Source organism: Adiantum capillus-veneris, chromosome 10 (genome assembly GCF_014529385.1).
Source record: "Adiantum capillus-veneris isolate H3 chromosome 10, ASM1452938v2, whole genome shotgun sequence".
NCBI classification, from domain to species: Eukaryota; Viridiplantae; Streptophyta; class Polypodiopsida; order Polypodiales; family Pteridaceae; genus Adiantum; species Adiantum capillus-veneris.
In genome coordinates, this window is record NC_140940.1 from 91,477,815 (window position 1) to 91,492,580 (window position 14,766).

Consider the following 14,766-nt stretch of genomic DNA (forward strand, 5'->3'; position numbering starts at 1 on the left):
TAGCTATCAGAGTAGCAATCATTAGCGATAAAGTAGCCTTGGCTATGAAATAGAAAACACTAGCTATGAGATATCTATGAAAAAACTAACAATAGCTATAAAACAATCACTATCTATGAATAACTGCCAATAGCTAGCTATCAATAGCTATCCAATAGTAGTCGATAGCTATGAAACAACCACTAGGTGGGAAAAGCTATCAAATAGCAATTACCTAAGAGCTACCAAAGAGCTATTAATAGCTATCAAATAGTAGTTATGAACATCAATAGCTATCTCACAGCAATTACTATCTATAAAATAGCTATCAAATAGTAAACACTAGCTATGAAATAGCTATCATTAGCTATTGTAGTTATCAAAGAGCTATTCTAGTAGCTATCATGTAGCAATCACTAGCTATGGAATAGCTTTGGCTATGAAATAGCAGCAAACACTAGCTATGAGATATCTATCAAATAGCTATCAATAGCTATGAAACAAGAAGCACTAGCTATGCATAGCTATCAAACAACAATCACTAGCTATGAAATAGCTTTAACTAAAGAAAATACTTGATTATTAGCTATTGATAGCGATCACTAGCTATAAAATGGCAATTACTACATATAAAACAGCTATCGATAGCTATCAAAGAGCTACCAATAGCTATCAAATAGCAATTACTACATATAAAATATCTTTCAAATAGCAATCACTAGCCATGAATAGCTATCAAATAGCTCTGACTAGCTATGAAATACCTCATCGTGAAGAAAATACTTGATTATTAGCTATCAATAGTCATCACTAGCTATAGAATGTCATTAACTAGCTATAAAATATCTATTGATTACCTATTAAAAAGAAAATTTTGGCTATGAAATAGCAATCACAAGCCATGAACAACTATCAATTGCTATCAAGAGATATTTTATAGAAATCACTAGCTATAAAATAGTTTCACCTAAGGCAAATACCTGATCAATAGCTATTACACTACTGCTAATAACAGAACAGTTATTAGTATCTATCACTATCAACAAGTAGGTAATTACAAAAATAGTCATTATTGGCTATCAATATCAATACCAATTAGATAGCATGGCAGAAGTTATGTAACAACACATAGCTACTGGTCAAACTTTGACGGCTATCAACTGGCCAATATAGTGAACAACTACGACATATATTTGACTAGTTATAAGATGGTACAACATAGCTAGTGGGTGGCTATGAAGTAAACTGCATTTGATAGCTATTAGTGTAGCAAGATTTATCTATAAAACACGGATAGCTACCAACCAAAATTTGACAGCTATTAACTAGCCATTGCCAAAGAATAACTATAACGAATAGCCATGAAACACATAATTGGCAGCAAAACAGATAGAGAATGGTCAATAATTGGCAGCTAAACCCTGGTAATAGTTATGTAAGTAATTCAAATAGTTGTGCAATTGAAAAGCTTCTACCCGGCAAGAGTATCTAACAAATACAACAAGCCACTACATGGCATACACTTTCTTCCATGCCTGTGATACTTCCAATAAATGGATGGGATGTTCGATATACTCCTTCCGACCAATTCTTTTTCGACATATGTCTTTTTTGTTGGGGGATACACGAGTCTCAAGCATCCAAAAGTTGACTATTAGCTCCTTTATCTCTTCAGGTATGCGACTTTTTTGAAGACTCCGATGACATGTGGCAAGGGAAAAAGTGGTCTTCTCAGTTTGTTGGAGTAGCCGATTCTTGGCTCCATACAAGTTCCTTCTATGAATAGAAAGTAGCTTGGAGACAACACATTAACATTAAGTCCTTGTGCCTCCTCTGGGTTTTTTGAGTTCAGAAGCATCATCATGGTAGACCTCTTGAGGAGCATCTTATCTTCACTTTGTGGCCTCTTCAAGTCTTGAAGTGTGTTCCGAATATTTCCTATCAGTGTATCTGCAAAACAGGGTGTTGATGCTTTGTCGTTCTAGATATCTTTCAGTGAAGGGTGTTGAATCATCCGATTGAAGATGTATTTCTTGGTGTCCATGTTCATTCCACTTGTGCTTTGAAGTACATATCGTGAAATCCCTTTCGTTATCTTTGCTCTTTTTTCATTCTTGACGATTTTTGCACAGCCCTGTGCCTTTGTTAAGTCTTCTATTCCTTTGACTGCTTCATTCCCTTCTCTTTCAACAACCAAACCTACATCTTCTCTTCTCTTCAATCGGGCTCTTTGTTCTCTCTTGCGGAAAGCTTCATATTCCCTAATTACCATTGCCTGCTTCAAGTCCTAATGAACCAACCATAAAAAACATAACACAGTGACTTATTTACAATCATCATCTAAGCTACAAGGAGCTTTAGATAGTGCAATCATAATAAAAAAAGATACTTTAGGGCAACAACCCACCAAGGCATCTTCAGATTCACGGAAAAAAGTGCTGCAAAAGCAGTAGGAACCCAAAAAATGTTCGGATGAAATAATGAGCTATCATGACATAAACAGCACGTATTGCCAGAATCAAATCGTCACGAGGAATGCAGGGAATGGGAACTTCAAACAGAGAAACTGACATCTAAAGGATTCTCACTTATACAACTATTTGTGTCATTTCATCGTGTTGATGTCATGAATGTTGCTCTAGACCACCATGTGGTGTTCTATGCTTACTATCTACATTGAGTGCCTCCTTCCCAGCAATACAATACAATGTAACAACCGTAGATAAATTAAAGACAATCATAATATCCTTGGTCGTGTAGATAATAACCACCAGTCGTGTGACTAACCATATGTACATACCTCTCCAGAGTTTACAATACAAGGCAACAACTATGAATAAGTTAGAGACTACAGATTGTGTGACTGACCATATGTACATATCTCCTTGAATTCTGCCCTCACTCCCACCCCAAACATAACAAGTGCATTTAAAACAAACCTACCCAAAGGACAACATTTAAAAAGAGAGGGAGAGAAACAGATATAATGGCAAGGCACCTGCTCCTTATCCTCCCCTTCCAAAGATGCAACTTCCACCATGAGTTCTACTCACCTACAAAGAAGAAGAAAGATGCTTGGAGGGAGTGAGAGAGCAATACAGAAAGAGCTGCACACACACACACACACACACACACACACACACACACACACACACACACACACACACACACACACACACACACACACACACACACACACAGAGCAGTGTTCCATAGCTGCGAGAACACAAACGCTGCAGAGTGCGGGATGGTCGTTACGTCACCACGTTCAAAAAATTCACTTGCCATAATGTAATTGTACTTCGTGAGTCTGACCACGTTTTAAAAAATAGTAGTTCCAAAAAATAGATTTTAATGTTTCAAATGACGAGCTTACTAGCTTCCTCACTCTCTTAAAAGTGATGTCCCGGACACAGTTATTGTGTCCACCCACTCATGCTTCCACCCAATTGCCCTTTTTGCCAAGGTAATTTGTGACAAATTACGTGCTAAGCACTCAAAAACGGATTTCAGTTGTCAAACAAATAAGAATAAAGATTACTACCAAAGAACAAATCATTCTTGAAGAACTTAATTTTCCATGTCCTTTGAATCCACTCGCATATTTTCCCAGCCATGCCCCTGATTGCCTGGCATCCCATGAAAAGGTGGGCTAGGTCTTCATTGGCTATTTTGCACCGCGAGCAACGATTAGACTCGATGCCTCTTTCTTGTACCTTTTTAGCCCGTAGGAAGAGCACCCCACATCACTTTCCACAATATATTCATATACTGGGGCCATCTTGGCTTCCAGATGTTCTCCATGACTCCCTCCCACTGTTTTTTTGTTCAGTGCCTCTTCCATAATTTGCTGAGGGGGCTACACCAATTAGCCTCGTGCATTAATGCATGGTAAATGCCTTTAGAGATTAGAAAATCTTGAAGAATCCAACCAAAAATAGGTATAAAGGTATTTTGGGATTTTTTGAAATGTGAAGAGTATATTGGGAATTTCCACAAATTAGAGGAGTTTTTTTTGTAATTTTTCCTTTTAAAAAATATTGGCTCCCCTCTCTCCTATCCCTCGCACGATAAATGGCACTCCTTGTCTCCATCGTGCGCCAGCTCCACCTACCATCTATCTTACTCCTTGTGCTTTTCGCACATATATCATCTCATTACCTGCACCTCTAATCAACACAAATCAACGACCTAAGCTAGTCGACAATGCGTACAAAGTTGCAATCATTAGGCATGCGCACAAGGTCAACTCTTTCCTACTTGGCAACCCATGACTTGCCTTGGTGACTCACTCCAACTAGGCATTTCAATTATCCTCTCTTTACTTTTGCTTCAACTTTGAGCACTCCTTCACTAACTTAGCTTATCGAATCAATAAAGGAAATGTTTTTCCTTTCCTTTTGCCTTTCTCTTAGACCAAGGGATCTTTCTAGATTCATGTTAAAAAGAAGGGTGCAACCTAATTGACAAAGACTTTTAAGGTCCTTAGAGACACTTGTCCCACAATGGAAATTGGACTTTTAAGGTCCTTAGAGATCCTTGTCTCACAATGAAAATTGGACGACCTTCACCTTTTTGGTGGGGGGGGGGGGGGGGGGGGGGGGGGGCTAAGGCCTTGAGAGGGGCGGAAAAAAGAGACCAGCTATGATTTGCATGTTTTGTTGCAACGAAAAGTTAACTTGACTAAGGTCCCAACATTTTATCTATAAATCTAGATAAATATCTTAGATTTTGGCAATGTCTTATCAATTTGGCCCTAAAGATTATGGCTAAAAAAATGATTTTTTCTTAGCAATGGGTTTTTTTGGCATGTGGAAGGCTATAGGGTTCATTGTGCAAGGTTGTTGCAACACTGAGCCCATTGGATTCTTTGGTTACATGAGTGCCACATGGCAAGGGTCTTTGTAAAATAACTTTGTTATCTCTTCAATTGTTTCTTTACATCTTCTTTGAGAGACAACTCTCCCCAGGGGATTCAGGCCCTTCAAAATTCTTCTGAATAGAAAGATAAAACTTTGGAATAGAAAGCTATTCTCCAAAGTTGCTTGAAAATGACTTTAGAGATCAAAACATTAAACAAAATATTCATAGGAGTTTGATCTTATGATGTAGTCTTCGGGAAAGTCTTTTTGTGTAAGCGGCAAGGATCCTTCTTATACAAATATAAACTGAAACTACTAGTAAAAGTTTTTAAATTCGCAAAATATTCGAACTATTTTCTAGTATATTTTTTTGGTTTTCCCCCTTTTATGATCCTTTGCAACTGGCTAATCTCGATTTTCAATCAGCTTAAGCCTAAGCTCAAACACACCTATCTCAAACACTAAGGTATTGATAAACGATTCTCTCATTTGAAAATTTCAAAAAAATTCAGTTCACTAAATTGTTTTATTATTTTCTATGCTTATTTGAAAGCATAAAAATTTTCTTTTGTTTTGATTTTTAATGTGTCTTTTTATTATACTTCCATTTTGTTTTATTTTGTTTCAAAATAGTGATGTGCAATGTGCACCATTTACCTTATTATTGGGCCTCTTCATGATATATAAGCCATTTACGAGTAGCGACTAGAAGAAAATAAAAAAATGGCTTGATTGAGACTTACCTTAAATGTTATTTAAATTTTATAATATTAAATAGATCTTTTTATTTCACCTTTCATTCCGCATCCTCATATGGCTTGACTTCTCTTGCATTCTATTCTTTTAGAATGCTAAAGTGAAGATTGAATACCTAGGACGGGGGAAAATCTTGGCCATCAGTAATTAAAAGATTTCAAAAGAACAGGATAATGGACCTTGTGTATTAAGGATAAGGGGGCGAGTTGGTAGGGGTGGCTGCCCTAATAATCGATGTAATTATGGTCCCTGGATGACGTCATGGTTCAACACGAGCATGACAAGACCTTGTAATTTTTTGGGTTGATCAATATGATTCACTCACAATTGTGAGTTTTGCCAGCAAAAAAAAAAAGAATGCTAAAGTGAAGCTTCACCGTACATAATTCTAGTAAATTCTATACATACATTATATACACATATACATACATACATAAATATATATACACACATATATATTTATGTACTTATGTTTATTAAACCTACCTTTTTTTATGAAGGCATTAAAGAAGAAGTCCTTAAATAACAAAACATTAGGTAGGGCGTTTATAGCATAATCCGTCGATGAAGACAATGGTGGGGATCAAATCGAACAGTAAGCCATTCTAGAACCGCTAGTTTGTAATTGTGTGTGTATATGGACAATACGATTTTATATTAAAACAATACAACTGCAACAATGATTAAGACCTGCTTTCGATAAATCTTTCCTCCCCCCTTACCTTCAACAGGCCATCTGAGTCCTCACCTTCTTTTTTTTTTTGGAGGAAATGGGGGCCAGAGAAAGAGGGCCGGGGGGGGTTGTCATCATCATTAGTACTCTTCGTATGCGTTGGGGGTACCCTAAACCCGAGTTAACAATAAATAAATAGCAAGATCAAGAGTGGAAAAACAAATCATTATCTTTAATACAAGGAGGCCATTTTAAATACTGATTATAGATATATAACTACTTTTACCTAGCAAAGCTAGAAAATATTATCACGAATAGCACCGTGAAAGGAGTAGAGTTAGAAAGCTTTTGAAAAGAAAAGATTCATGTGTAGACAATGATCTTTCCCTGGCTCTATATTGCACCTCCCTATCTATTCATATCATGAATAGCACCATGAAAGACTTAGAATTAGAAAGATGTTGAAAAGATTCATGTAAAGACAATGAGCTTTGCATGGCTCTATATTGCACCTCATGGCTCTATATTGCACCTCCCTATCCAGTGTTAGGGAAACACTACAAGAGGTTGTGTGCTCTTGTGACACTGTTAGCGACGGAAATACACTGGGTTTTTATAACTTCCGGCGTCGTTAATAGCGTCGCTACGAGAGCGTCACTATAATCGTCGCTATGATCGTCGTTATATACGTCGCTATAAGCGTCACTATATAGAGACGCTCATAGCGATGGTCATAGCGACGGTTATAGCGACGTTTACACAGAAGTCTATAGCAACGCTCATAGCGACGCTACAGAGCCATAACTAGCGACGCCCGAGAGAAATTTGTTTTTGGTGACAGGACATTGAATGCCCTGCCACCCATCAACCATATTGTACTTGATTCACTTTTTAAAAAAAGTGCAAGGGTAGATAATAGACCCAAAATAGTCACCCACAAGATGCATTGTTTGCAAAATTGACAAGCGTAAAATTGACAATTGTACAAATCATAGGCAAAATGAATTGATTGGCAAATGTAATAATGACAATTGTACAACATCATAGGCATAAAGAATTGATTGGCAAAATGAACTGCGGTGACAAATGTAATAATATACATGGTTCAAAAAGACGTATAAAATCCGTCTCATGATACATAAGCTATGAGAAACCCTAAACTAATGCTATCTAGCTACGGCTAAACTGACCTCGTCTAGTCAGACGTCTCATCGCGTCCAAGCGGCGTATCAGTCGGATTCTGCAAAAAAAGACAATAAAACAGCTTTCAGTAAGTATAAACATATAACGACATTTATTAAACAATACAAAAAATAGAAAAGAGTAAACCCTAATATTAACCATGCCGCCGCGAGAACTAAGAATGTCCATCAGGGCGTTTAAGCCCTTCCTGCCTGCGTACTCGCGCTCGTACGGTGTGGGATCACGTCCTGTCATCGACCACTGTCAAAACATACAAAGAATTCATTATGTTAGAATTAAAAAACTCATAAACCCTAAACTATCGAACATAAAGAGCAATGCGAAAACACTTACAAAATCGGCCTCAAATGATGCCCATCCACCGCTCCTCAAGTGGTGCGAGCTCCCTGCCTCTACTCTCGCTCTGGCTGCATCCTTTTGTTGCTTCCACTTGTCGGGATTTTCGCGCGCTGCTTTCTTCGCATTCTTCCAATCTTCTTTGGCCAGCCAATCTGGCCTGTTCCACCCATGCTTGATTGCTTTTTGCACTTCGGAACGCTTGTGTTTGCAGTATTCGCGCATTCGAATCTTCATCAGGTCTTCATTGAAGCGTTGATCCCGTGTTGGAACGGGAAACTCATCATGAAGTATGCTGATGACTCTGTTTTTTAAATCACTTGGTACTTCACTCCATTTGTTTAGTATGTAGTGTCTAAACAGCTGAGAGCAAAGACCACGCATGCGCGAGATCACCTTCTTGCTGTCATCATCCATGATGATGCCGCCGCTGAAGTCGACGGAGTAAGGCAAGCCCTCTAGCCGGTGACGCGTGAACCTGGGTGTCCCGGCAGGGGTCTCTAGCGGCGTGTCGATGGGGGTACGGACGTCAGGTGTCTCCACCGGCGTCTGGGCCCCGAAGCGAGGAGTGTCGAGTGGGGTGGCCCCTGGCGGAGTAGGTAGAGGTGTGTAGCTGCTAGGAACAGTCAGCCATGCAAAACCTGGCGTAGATGGCGATGCTGTGGCTGGTGTGGGGGCGGGCAAAGAAGGGGAGGGTAAAGAGCCTCGTCGAACACGAGGCGGTGTGGAGGCATCGGTGGTGGAATCCCCACAACAACCGCCATCGCCACCACTAGAGCGCCGGTGTTTAGACGAGTGTGAAGCTCGTCTCGTCGACGCCGAAGCTTCGGAGCGCGCCGAATGCTCTGAAATAGAGGGAGATGCGGATGGAGTAGGAACGCGCGATGATGCGCCAGAGCGATGACGCTCCATGTACCACTGTCTCTGCTGCGGTGACAAAGAAGAAAGAAACTCCTCATCATCCATACCTGCATTAAACACATGAATATTTAAACTTAATATTGAATGAATAGAGTAGACAATGACGCAAAGACCATTAAATACAATGACGTAATGACGCATATAAATACAATGACGCAATGAATTGAGTGATAGAAGAGGCAAGTCGAAAAATCAGAATTTTCAATCAAAAGATGTGAGCGCGAGTAGAAAAGAGCGTTATACACCATGGAAGGTACTTAGAGAGCCAGAGCTTTTACAACACGGAGCAAAATTGTTCAAATACAATATTTGTGGCTTTAAGATATCTCTCTCTCATCCTCGCATAACTCAGCATAACTTCCTATATCTATATAGAGCTCTCCGTTTAAACACATATCCTCTGTTTCATTTTGTAGCTCCTCTGCATGCACCCAATATAGAGTAGTAGCATCTTGATGCTCGTCTGGCACCACCGCAGCGGCTTCTGATTGAGCATCTTCTCTGATCTCCTCCATTGATGCCGTTGTGATTGGCACATGGTAGCCTTCATACGTCCTTGCACTGCGAGGGGCTACCTCTATGACGTACCACCAGTTTGATGTAGACTTTGTAGGATGAAATATTACGCCAGAGCCACATAACTTACATGAGAGCTTTCAAGCACATAACTTGTAAAAGGGGGATGTTAACTATTTACATACTTACTTGTTCACAATGCTCTGGTAGTACGAAAGTGTCTCTTAGGTCAGTCCATTTCTTAGTAGAATCCACCTCAAGAAAACCAGACTCTCCTCTACGCACAGTAGCGTTGCGACCCTCCATGATTATCTTGAACCATTGCACGTCGAACAAGTCGACAAAAAATCCTCTGTAATCGATCCTCAAAATCTCTTGCAGCGTGCCGAAGTAAGTGAGTTCCGCCACCACAGGATCTGCATCAGAGGAACGTCGTCGACTAGACTCTTCAAATTTTGCCATGATTCCACAATCTTGAGTAAAATGCTTTTTGTCGATTCGTTCCACCCTAAAATGTCGACCTTTACACCATGCTGCTGTGTATGACTTATACTACAACGAAAAAAGATTATGAGTGGCCGTTCAAACGTTTAGAAATAAAGTCACTAGCTGTAATGGAATTTGCCTATTCAATTTGAGAATAGCGGAATTTAATGAGAGTACTTTCAAGAAATGATTTTGTGAGCATAGCGGGTAGACATAATTGAAGATAGCAACATAATCATAGCAATTAGTTAACTTGGCATAGACAATACTTTTGCAAGAGAGAGAGTTTAGAGAACATGACAACAATTGAGGACCGGATTTATGTGGAGCCGGTCCCCCCTCCAATAGGCATTTGTATTATGATTTCTCCCATAAAGAGAGACTTGTTACAATACAGTCTTTGTGTTCCTTGTGACCTAGGTGATGACATGAAGATGGAAGGCTTCATGCACCACAAACATAACATAAACTTGAAGAAAGCTTTAACTATCCCAAGCCTCAGTCCCAAGACCTCAAACACCTTCGAAGGTGGAGAGAGCTAGCAGGGAATGAGGATAGGGAAGAGGAAGAAGAAACATTTCGTAGGAGAAAGAATTAGTTCCTCACTTATCATACTCTTGTTGCTAGCATACATAATAGCATAGTAATGAAGAAGAAGGATATGGCAAGCTTAAGCATTGAAGCATGGCTCATGGTTGGATTTGCACTCCATAGCCAAGAGTGTTGGTGTAGGCTCTCAACCTCTACTTGCTTGGAGAGGGAGCTCTTGCACTTTGCATATCACACAATGAGAGTGCTTGTGAGTGTGTGTGGGTGAGTATACCCCCTAGGCATCCCCCTAGCTTGCTTGGGTCGACCCCCCCTTGTAGCTCATGCCTGAAGCTCATTGGACCCCTCCAGGCCTAGCCAATCACAAGCAAGAGCCATTACAAGCAACATGGGTAGTCTTGGGACAAGTGTCCCCCTTTCCCCTTTGAGAGAGAGGACTTGATAAATGCTAAAACAATTAGATAATTCATGTAATTTATCATTGGACCCCTTTGAAGCCTAGCCAATAGGCTTCAAGCAACACATGAAGGTAACATGGGTAGGGGCCTGACATGTGTCCTTGCTGCCTCTTCAAGTTGGGCTTCCCTTGTGTGTGTGAGTGGGTGTTCTCTCTCTAGCCCCTAGGAAAAGGGCTCGCCCCCCCTCTTGTAGGAATGCTTTTGACTTTTAGGTGATCAAGCACCTTACTCACCAAGCATGACAAAGCACTTGAACTAGGGGGTGTTCCCACAAGCATCTCAGGCAAGCTTCTCAAGGCACCTCACGTACTTTAATCATACAGCAAGTCAAGCACCTCAAGCATGGAGCCAGTCAAGCACCTCAAGCATCTTAATCAAGCACCTCAAGCATGAAAAACAACTCAAGCATGACAAGCACCTCGAGCTTGGGCCGGGTTCCCACCTCAAGCTCAGCCCTAGCTTACTTAAGGTCAAAGGACTTTTACACACATTTATTGGAGGTCTTCAATGAAGCTAACCCTAAGGTCTTATGCTCCATTGGTTAGCCTTGCTCTTTGATAGACCATCCCTCTTTTGGGCCCCTTTACCATTGGCCCCGTGTTGAGATAGATCTATAAGCACATACCTATATCTTAACACTTGTTCCCGTTTATTCTCCCACATTAAGTGATCAATTTAATATGAGAAAATCATTTGGGTTAGTTAGATATTAGATTTTATGACATTACCTATCTCTTGAAATCATAGTCGTCCTCGACTATGAGGTAGAAAAGATAAAGTCTTAGTCATTAGTCAATCGTACTTAGTGGGTAAAGGATCCCTTTTTACCCTATGACATCTTTCCAAGATGAATGACTAATCCATTTGGTGCTTGGGAGACATAGCTGCCGCAAGCATGTCTGCTCTTTAGTCCATTTTATTCTCCCAAAGTAGAGTGACAAATTCTACTTGGTGTTTGAGAGACGTCGTCATCACAAACATGATTCTGAGCATTCATACTAGTTAAATTTTGTGCACAATTAAAAAGAGGACTAGTCATATAAGACAAAAACATGAGTTATTTAAAAGAAATTTGTACATTTGCTTACTCTAATGTAGCATTGTAAGCATTGACAAGGTTCATACTATCCTTAAGTTGTACTCCTTGCATCCATTTAGCATCTTCAAAAGGATAATTTTTGAACTTAATAAGATACCGTCGGATAATCTTACCATGTCGTAGTACCTTGTCTTCATGCCGAAGGATAGCTTCGGGTTGTAGCACCTCTTCTTGGTCTTCAACTTCGGGAGGGTCTTCAATAATTGGTTCAATTGGTGGCTCTCCTTTGTAGGGCTTAAGTAAGCTTACATGAAAGGCATTGTGTATAAGCCAATGGTTGGGCAACTTGAGTTGATAAGCCGTCTCATTGATAGGCTTCAAGATTTGGAAAGGACCATAGTATCTTTTTGTTAGTTTAGCATAATACTTTTGATGGCCCGTAGGATTTTTGCCCGTCGTTTGCCTTAATCGAGCCTTAGGAAACTTGAGTAAGACCCAATCATTTTCTTTGAACATTAAGGCTCTTCTGTGCTTATCAGCAGCAGCTTTTTGCCTTTGTTGAGAGATGGCTATAGCCTCCCTAATCTTTTGAAAAGATTCTTGTAGGTCACGGCTATACTCATCGGCGGCGAAGATTTTCCCATGTACTTTCAGTAGCAAGGGACTTTTAGGTCTTCCTTCTATGATCTCGAAAGGTGCTTTGCCCTATAGAAGTATGTACAGTATTATTGTAGGCATACTCTACTAGCGGTAAATACTTTTCCCATTGTGAGCGTTGATCTACTTCGGTAACATAAGTCTTGAGTAGATCGAGTATCGTAAGATTGGCTATCTCACTTTGGCCATCCGTTTGTGGGTGATAGACCGAAGAGAAATTCAATCTTGTTCCTAGATTTTCAAAGAGACCTTTCCAGAAATTACTGGTCATTCTAGGATCTCTATCTGACACGATGGATGTGGGTAATCCATGGTGTTTGAAAATCTGAGATATGAAGAGAGTTGCCATTTGATGTGCCTTAATAGTCTTTTTGACAGGAATAAAATGTGCTTGCTTGCTAAACCTGTCGACTATTGTCCATATTTCTGTATTCCCATGGATAGACTTGGGCAATCCAAAGATGAAATCCATGGATATACTCTCCCATGGTGAATTTGGAATAGGCAATGGCTGGAGTAATCCAGGTTGCTTCCCTCTATCATACTTGGTCTTTTGGCATACTACACATTTTGAAACATACTCTTGTATGTCCACTTTCATGGTAGGCCAATAGAAATACGTCTCTACTCCTCGGAGAGTAGGTTGAATACCTCTATGCCCTGCATATGGAGGAGCATGGGATTCATACATAACCTTCTCACGAAGGGAATGGGTAACACATAGCCTATTGCCGTGAAGAAGATAACCATCCTGCAAGGTGAATGGTTCCTCTTTCTTCCCCAAAGCAAGGACTGACATTATGTCTCTAAAGTCAGGGTTAGTAGCATACTCATCTATCATAGAGGATAGATCATTGTGAGTAGCTATAGACACCGCATTAACTTTTGGTCGTCGTGAAAGTGCATCGGCAACTTGATTGTGCTTACCAGCTATGTGAGCAATATGAAAATTAAATTGCGAAAGAAAATTTGCCCACCTCATTTGTTTGTCAGAAAGCTTGGTTTGCGTCATGAAATACTTGAGACTTTGGTGGTCGGTTCGTAGGATAAATGGAGTCCCCAATAGGTAGTGCTTCCATGTGTCTAGGGCATGTAGAACAGCTAAAAGCTCTTTCTCATAAATGCCCAAGACTCGTTCATCACCATTGAGCCTTCGGCTCTCATATGCTATGGCATGCCCTTCTTGAAGCAAAACCGCTCCAAGGCAATCACCACAAGCATCACATTGGACCTCAAAGGGCTTTGAGAGATCCGGAAGCACGAGGACTGGTTGGGAAGTAAGCTTCTCTTTGAGTTTTTCAAAAGCATTTTGCTCCTTAGCAGTCCATACAAACTTAACGTTCTTCTTGGTTAAGTCGTGTAGTGGTCCTGCCACTTGAGAGAATTTTGCTATGAAGCGTCTATAGTATGCACACATACCAATAAAGCTTCTTAGCTCATGTAGATTCCTTGGGTTAGGCCATGATTTTATTACCTCTAACTTTGATGGATCCATACGAATACCATCGTGAGAGATAATATGGCCTAGATATTGAATCTCTTGAAGGAAGAATTCACTTTTCTTTTGGTTGAGAAAAGGTTTGTTCTCCCTCAAGGCTTGAAAAATCACTTGGAGATGTTGCTTATGTTCCTCCAAAGACTTGGAGTAGATGATGATATCATCGAAGAACACTCCAGTGAATTTTTGATATGGTCTAAAAATTTTCTCCATCAAACGATTGAACGTAGCTGGTGCATTAGTCAAGCCAAAAGGCATGACTAGATATTCATAAAGACCAAATGTTGTGCGAAACGCGGTCTTTAAGATATCCTCATCCACTATCCTTATTTGATGATAGCCACTCTTAAGGTCAATCCTACTGAAGTAGGTAGAGCCTTGTAGCTTATCAAACAGATCTTCTACCCGAGGTACGGGAAATCTGTTTTTAATAGTGATATGGTTTAGTGCTCGATAGTCCACACACATACGGTATGTACCATCTTTCGTTTGCACTAAAAGGACTGGAGAACAAAAGGGAGAGGAACTAGGCCTCACCATCCCTTTGTCTACCAGCTCTTGTACTTGCCTCATGATCTCCTCTTGTTGAGCTTGTGAGACTCGATAAGGAGGTTTGTTAGGCGGTGAGCTTCCTGGAAGGAGCTCAATACGATGGTCATCATCCCCTCGTTTTGGAGGTAGGTCCATAGGGATATCATCGATGAACACATCTTGGAATCCTTTTAGAAAAGTAGACAAGTCTAACTCTTCTTGATTCCTATCATTTTCATTTGATGAAACATTATTAGCTTTTAGAGACTCTTTGACATAAATCATGTACGCAGAAACTGAGC

At 40.2% G+C, this 14,766-nt stretch overlaps 1 pseudogene; it reads right to left on the reverse strand.

The window, feature by feature from the left end:
* Positions 1-1,487: 1,487 nt before the first annotated feature.
* On the reverse strand, positions 1,488-2,029 carry LOC147449232 (uncharacterized; annotated as a pseudogene).
* Positions 2,030-14,766: the final 12,737 nt, after the last annotated feature.